Genomic DNA, 7,560 nt, shown 5'->3' on the forward strand with positions numbered 1-7,560 from the left:
GTTTCTGCTCTTCAGGTTTCATAAATGTGAAGACCTAAAGCAGGTCAGAGTCCCCACACAGGCTTTTCGCATCTCCTGCACTTATACTCTGTCTTGAATAGCGACACCCCAGAACACGCAGGGTTCCCTCTTCAACTGCTTGCACAAGAAACAAGAATCTTTGGGGCGCCTGGGTGGCTCAGTTGGTTAAGCGACTGCCTTCGGCTCAGGTCATGATCCTGGAGTCCCGGGATCGAGTCCTGCATCGGGCTCCCTGCTCAGCGGGGAGTCTGCTTCTCCCTCTGACCCTCCCCCCTCTCATGTGCTCGCTCTCTCTATCTCATTCTCTCTCTCAAATAAATAAATAAAATCTTTAAAAAAAAAAAAAGAAACAAGAATCTTTAAAAAAAAAAAAAAGGGGGCTCCTGGGAGGCTCATTCGGTTAAGTGTCTGCCTTCTGCTCAGGTCATGATCCTTGGGTCCTGGGATTGAGTCCCGCATTGGGCTCCCTGCTCAGTGGGGAGTCGGCTTCTCCCTCTCCCTCCCCCACTTGTCTCTCTCTCTCAAATAAATAAACAAAAATCTTAAAAAAAAATTAAAAGAAACCTCAAACCCATGGTTCTTGGCCTTCCTGTCCATCTGCATGGCAGTGGTCCTGCATCAGTAGGTCCTAAATTTGCAGTGTTCTGGACAGAAACCTCACCACTCTCCATTCCTTACAAAAATAAAAGTTAGGGGATGTTGTGAAATTTTTCTGAAAGCCTCTCAGAATACAGGATAGAGCTGATAACTTATAAGGGATGTATTAACCTTTTTTTTTTTTAATGTTTCATTTGAAATGTGGTATCGATGTATCTCATGTTCTTTCTTCCATATTAGCAAAGAAATTATTTGCTATCTTGGTTTATCAGTGATTGTACCTCAAATTGTATCTCTATAATAGAGAGAGTTCATCCAATCATGTAGTCTTCTAAGATTATAAACTAGACAAGTCTTATGGTTCAGTTTAATCTAGTAAGCATTTATCCATTATCTATAATGTGTTATGTGGTGAGGGGATAAGAGAAGAACAGGGCGTATCCTTCCTTCCAGGGTTTCATAGTGTGGTAGGCAAGAGAAATGTGAAACTCTTAAAATAATTCTTTTTTTTTTAAGATTTTATTTATTTATTTGACACAGAGAGACATAGCAAGAGAGGGAACACAAGCAGGGGGAGTGGGAGAGGGAGAAACAGGCTTCCCGCCAAGCAGGGAGCACGACCTGAGCTGAAGGCAGATGCTTAACGACTGAGCCACTCAGGCGCCCCTCCTAAAATAATTCTGATACGTGGAAAGTTTTGATAAATGCCATAACAGGGTAAAAAATTATAATGGAAAGATTATATGATATACTCTAAAAACGAATGTTTCCAATTAATTTAAGATGTTATAGTCTCAAAATTGTAAAGCTAGAAGGATGTCTAGAAATCATCTAGTTTAAATCCCTCTTGTACATGGTGAGTCTAGAATATCTTGTCATACCAAACAGTAAGATGGCTCTCAAAGACTACCCCGGATAGTGTCAACTTGCAGAGGACTCCACTGGCCAAAGATGGGACATTTGAGGTTAATTAAGGATAAGAAACTCAGTGAGTTGGAACTCACATAATATGTTTAAATTAATGAGCTCATAGTGATGTAAAATTATTGATAATATTCAGAAGATGATGGGGAGCTGATTAACTATCTTAGAACTTTTTTTAAAAGGGAAACAAGCATTTCTTACACAAACTATATCAGTGGTTACACTGGGTAACTAAATAGTAGATGAGTTAAGCATGTTTATAAAAATATCCTAGCTAATAAATGAAGATAAAATGTAGAAGTGGAATACCACCATTTGACTACTCCCAGTGAATGAATGGATCTGGCAAAGAGTGTCAATGGCTGTTAACATCACAAAAAGAGAGATAACATGACCACTTACAGACTTACCAAAGTGATTGAGCCTGAGTCTGACCAAGCGTTTGGATCCAGCTGCCATATGCAGGACATATAGAGGACAGAAGAACATGTTGAACTGCACCACGAATGTGGAGCCAGCAACACCCAGATGGTGGGAAACCAGGCCAAATGGTATGAATTTTCCATCGGATAAAATGTGAGGAAAAAAAAAAACAGAGGGGAAATTCTGTAGATTAAAAGAGATTTAAATGACATTTAAAAATTTTGAAACTGGGCAAGACTAAATTATTGAGTCTCAAAAAACCAAAAAGAAATATAAGGTAGTGATAACTAAGGGAAGAGAGAGGTTACTTTCGGAGGGAAGGAGGTGGCTGTGTTGGGGTAGGGCATGTGGATGAGCTACTGGAGTGGTTGGTAAAGGGCAATTTCTTGACATAGATGATAGTTACAAGAGTGTTTATGATATTCATTAAGCAATGCACGTATGTGTGGTTTTCTGTATCTGTGTTTTATTTTACAATGAAAGGGTAAAAGGAAAGTCTAAAAAGCCTAAAGACTAAGCCAGTCCATCAATCTCAGAGTGTTACTTTTCTCTCTAAATTTCATTAGGTCTAATTCTCAACATCTAAGCTCATGTATAAGCTGGGCTAATAAATAAGGGTGATCACGCATCCAGTTTGCCAGGGACAAGTCCCACATTTGTCTGTAGTCCTGGAGTAGTTATTAATAGTGTTGCCTTTCTTTCTCAGAAGTGTCTCAGTTTGGACAGTAAAGTATATGGTCACTCTACTCATAAATAACACTCTCTCTTTTCTGTCTAGGTTCAGACCTATTGAGAATAGTCCAGGAATCAGACTGATAGAAAGCAGAATGTCAGCTTAATAACTGATAAAGCTGTTGGAGAATATAGCTCCAGGTGTTGCTAATGTTTTTGTTTGGGAGTAGGCAGGTTTACCACCTAGCCACAGGCAGCACAGAGCGACCTTGCTGTCGCTGTTCTTCCCTCCCACCCATAGCGGGGCCTGTCCGCATCTTGGAACAGCAGAGGAACTGAGAAGGGCCAACAGTATTGCTCTGATGGTGCTTCCTGAAGTTCTTTGGTGTTTTGCTTTTTGCTTTTCATTGACCCGAACACTTTTGAAGAGTATTGACTTGTTATTTTGTAGACTGTAACTCAATTTGCATTTTTCTGATTTTTTCCTCATGATTAAATTGAGATTATGCATTTTTGGCAAGAATACCATGTGGATACATGATATTGTATCTTTTTCAATGCATCATATTGAGAGGCACAGAGTATTAATTTGCCCCATTACTGGTGATAACTTTAATCAGTTGTTGAAGGAGAAGGTCTGTCAGGTTTCTCCAAAAAGTTACTCTTATCCCCATCGTAAATAATACAAATCATATGGAAAGATAGATACTTTGAGACTGTAATTATCCTAGCTCTCATAAAATTTTCACCTACAAATTTTAGCATTTGTCAACAATTCTTATCTGAAACAATTATTACTGTGGTGTTTGCCAACTAGACTTTCTATTTTCATGATTCCTTCAACCAATATTTGTTAGTTGAAAATCTATTGTATGGAAGAGATTTCTCTTCACTTAATGTATGTATGTGTTCAATTTATTTATATCACTATGAACTCTGGACTTTTATTTCAGTCCATGGATTATAACCCAATACTCTCCTTTTTTGTTGTTGTTGCTCAAATTGTCTCAGATCTGACTATTAGGAGCCCCTTCAAGTTGGCTACTGTGTCCTTTTAACATATACGAAGTTGTTCCTATTTGAGACTAAACTGCGAAAAATATTCCCTTGAATCCTGAAGATATACAATTCCAGAGACTTCTGGAGGCTCACTCCTGCCCCTCTGGACATTGGTTCTGGGTCCATGACAGCTCCTCAGAAGAGTAGGCTATGCCAGAGGTGGAACTCAGGTGAGTCCCTCTTTCTTTCTTTAAAAAAGATTTTATTTATTTATTTATTTATTTATTTATTTATTTATTTATTTATTTATGGACTGTGAGCACGGGGAGGGGCAATGGGAGAGGGAGAGAGAGAATCTCAAGCAGACTCTGTGCTGGGCGTGGAGCCCAATGTGGAGCCTGGCATGGAGCCAAATGTGGAGCCCCACCTGAGGCTCCTGGAGGGGCTTAGGGTCAGCTCCATCTCACGATCCTGAGATCCCAACCTGAGTCGAAATCAAGAGTCGGTCCCTTAATAGACTGAGCCACCCAGGTGCCACAGGTGAGTCCCTCTTTCTAACCGGCCATCTCATCTGCCATAGAGTTCCCATCATTTCATATGTATGGAGATCTTTCCTGGCTCCTTTCAATGCCTCTGTAACTATGCAAAGTGGGTTCTTCCTTTGGTGCACTTTCCATGGCTGGCCTGGCTGTGTGGGACCCAACATAGCCTCCTTTGCAGGATAGCAAGAGGATGAAGCTTATAACATCTGCTACTTCTTTGCCTACAAGTTTTTCCTAAAAACTTTATTTTGAACTTACATCATATAATGTCCATGCCCTGTCCATGCCAACTGATCCCCTAAAGCAACCCTATCATTTAGATCTATTCATGTAATAAAAGTTGCCCCGTGTACGGCGCCTGGGTGGCTCAGTTGGTTGAGCGACTGCCTTCGGCTCGGGTCATGATCCCGAAATCCTGGGATCGAGTCCCTGCATCAGGCTCCCTGCTCGGTGGGGAGCCTGCTTCTCCCTCTGACCCTCTCCCCTCTCATGCTGTTTCTCTCTCTCTCAAATAAATAAATAAATAATCTAAAAAAAAAAAGTTGCCCCATAATGAAGTTAATTATTATAAGTACCTCACTAGACGTAAGCTGTGGAAGTTTTTACAACATTACATATGACATTTTGTATGAATTTACAGTGTTTCTACATTTTAATGGCATAAAAATGAACTACTACTCAAACATAATATTATCAAAGAGTGAAAAATGGATGAAAGTGACAGTAAGTCAACACTTAATCCAAGTACAATGTACAATAAAAAATTACTCTGTTCAAATCAAGTTTTGGGAAACTCTAAAACTTGGATTATTTTAAGCATGGGCTGTTAAGAAGCAGATATCAGTACAAAATTAATTGTTTTTATGACAAAATGTTTTGTTCAATTTAATGGTTTTTAATTTTTCATTGTTTATGTAATGGGACTTCACTTTTTTAAACAAGAATTTTTTAAGAACTGAGAAATAATTCTTATTTTATGATATTCTTACAGTCTTATAAGAATATTCATATTTTGTAAAGATTTGCTTTAAGTTTTTACACAATGATGAGCTGGGTGACCTTAGACAAGTTTCCAAACTTTCATGAAGCTTATGTAAAATGGCAATGTTTGTAGTACCAGATTGGGTAATATTCACAAATAGCTTGGTATGGTGAGTAGACCATAATGAACCCTCTGTAAGTGTGAGCTATTACCATTATCTGAAACCAAACAATTGGGCAGTCATTTAATTATACATTTAATATCATTCTGAGACTGTTGGAATGAAAGTGATGCCAACGAAAATGATCAATAGTTTAGTGGTTTTACAGAAACATGGGACAGCCTCTATTTCCATATATAAATGAATCTGAGATTTTAAAAGCTCCCTGCCTGGGGCGTTCTCAAGTATCCTGCCTCTCATCTATCGTAAAGAACTCAGCTGTAACCACTGAGCTGAGGCTGTGGATTCATTAGTGCCTGAAAAGCTGATACTGAAAGCACGTTATGGGAAGAACATTGTATTGAAGTAGAGTAGAACTGTTGAGAAAAAGGTGTTATCTTTTCTCACGCAAAGTTTGACCACTTGAAGTTCAAATGCATGTGGGTTGATTTAAAATGCCTGGTGGTGTCCTTTGAGTGTTTCTTAAAAAGGCCTTTGAAGACTTGACTTTAAGCTCTAACTTTAGAGCCTGTGGAGCCAAACAGATGTTTTCGTGGACTCAGGGTGAGTAATGTCCTCGTGTAACCTGGGTCATAACTCATCAAATATTGCTCTAGTGGCCTGGAAGAGGCCATATATCTCTGAGTATGCACTGGGGATGTACTTTAATGCCAGAGGATCTGGTTCAGTAACCAAAAACGTATTTAGAGCTTAAAATGAAAATCCCAATGGGAAATCCATGCTTTAAAGAGGATCCTTCTTAAATCAGTTAACCATTAGTTCTCAAGGTTGATGTCAGCTGTGCTCAGGACAAAGCTCTTGTGAGAACAGAATTATTACTAGTTTTAATTTTTCAGCAAATCCATTAGCAGCTTTGTTCTAATAGTCTTGATAGCAGCTGAGTCTTGGGGGTATGGCTTGTTTTTGTGTTGTTGCATATGGCTACAGAGCACCTGTTTTGGTGTGTTTTTGCATTTTTACATGAATTGCCTCCAGTAATTAGTTTAGTGGGATATTGCCTTGGCTAGCTTAACTGCTCTCAGGATTCGAAGCATGGACTAGGCATGGCCAGTCTAGCCTCCTTGTTCTTCTCCCCACAAAATGATCAGACTAGCAGTTCAATTAAAAAAATGCTAACTTTTTAGCTTACAATTTCTCCATCATATATACTTGATCACAGGGCTCAGGGTTATTATCTTAGGGTAGAGAAAAGTGCAGAAGACAAATTCTTGACTTCGAATTTCCAGTAGTGCAATAGTTTTTTTGATATCTACAGCAGAGTGAAGGATTTAAATTGCAGAAGTTCAGGTTTTTGAAAGAGAAGAGGTATTTTGAGATCCAGAGGGCTAAGAGACTGAAGGATTCAGAGCACAAAGTTCATATAAGAGACAATAGATTTGGAAAGACAGCATGAGGGTGACAACTAGTTGTCCTAAAAGGCTGGGTGGGGGGTGCTGATATGTTTCTAGGAGCAGGGATGCCCCATCCCAGCCTCCATCATGGACTAACAGCAGTAACAGTACCCAACACATCTAGTACTTAACTATGTGCCAAGCATTACTCTAAGTGCATTTCTTTTAAAATTCATTTACTCTTCTCATCAACCTTATGAGATAGATCTCGTGTTTCAGATGAAAAAACTGAGGCACAGAGTGGTCAAGTGATAGACCCAAAGTGACCGTGTCAGAGCCAGTGTTCGTATTCAGCAGTCTGGCTCTGGAGTCCTTTTTTAGCAGTGACCAATCCCTGGGTGAAGATATTAGACAGCTCAGCTTGGTTTGGAGAGTTCGCAGGGAAAGGAAGACGTGTGCCTCACTTCCTGGGTGAAGCCGAGTATGTAGCAAACCTCACGAACATACTGAAGCATCAGCAAAGCAGAGAGAGCAGCTGGCCCAGTCTAGGTGAGAAAGGTTCTGATAGTTTGGAGTCTCCCTAAGCCCAGAGAAGAGCCCACAGTAATTTTGAGTGTCCCTGAGGGGGTTGTGGATGGGTGAGAGAGGTTGGTGACGAGGGTTTGGTGTAAGCAGGAGCAGCATGGAAAAGCTGGGGGCCGTAATGCACACTTGCACAAGGGAAGGGTATGCTGTGGAAATGGTGGCCAATTACCCAAGACCTGCAGGTGGGGGTGCCCTCAGCGGATGCCAAGGGAGGAGCTCCTCACTCCCCAATGCCTGACACACAGAAACACACAGAACTACACTGCCATTTCAAGAGAATGAAGGGAAAGCCTGAATTTGTCT

At 40.2% G+C, this 7,560-nt stretch overlaps 1 long non-coding RNA gene across 1 annotated transcript; it reads left to right on the forward strand.

Moving 5' to 3' along the window:
* The first annotated feature begins 1,479 nt into the window (after nt 1–1,479).
* LOC135362182 (uncharacterized) lies at nt 1,480–3,879 on the forward strand. Its single transcript, XR_010406655.1, has 2 exons — nt 1,480–2,093; nt 3,649–3,879. It is a non-coding gene; the product is annotated as an uncharacterized LOC135362182 (long non-coding RNA).
* Nucleotides 3,880–7,560: the final 3,681 nt, after the last annotated feature.

The sequence above is a fragment of the Mirounga angustirostris genome, unplaced genomic scaffold, assembly GCF_029215605.1.
Source record: "Mirounga angustirostris isolate CCGP_5_RB_7025 unplaced genomic scaffold, mMirAng1.0.hap1 SCAF_12, whole genome shotgun sequence".
NCBI lineage: Eukaryota > Metazoa > Chordata > Mammalia > Carnivora > Phocidae > Mirounga > Mirounga angustirostris.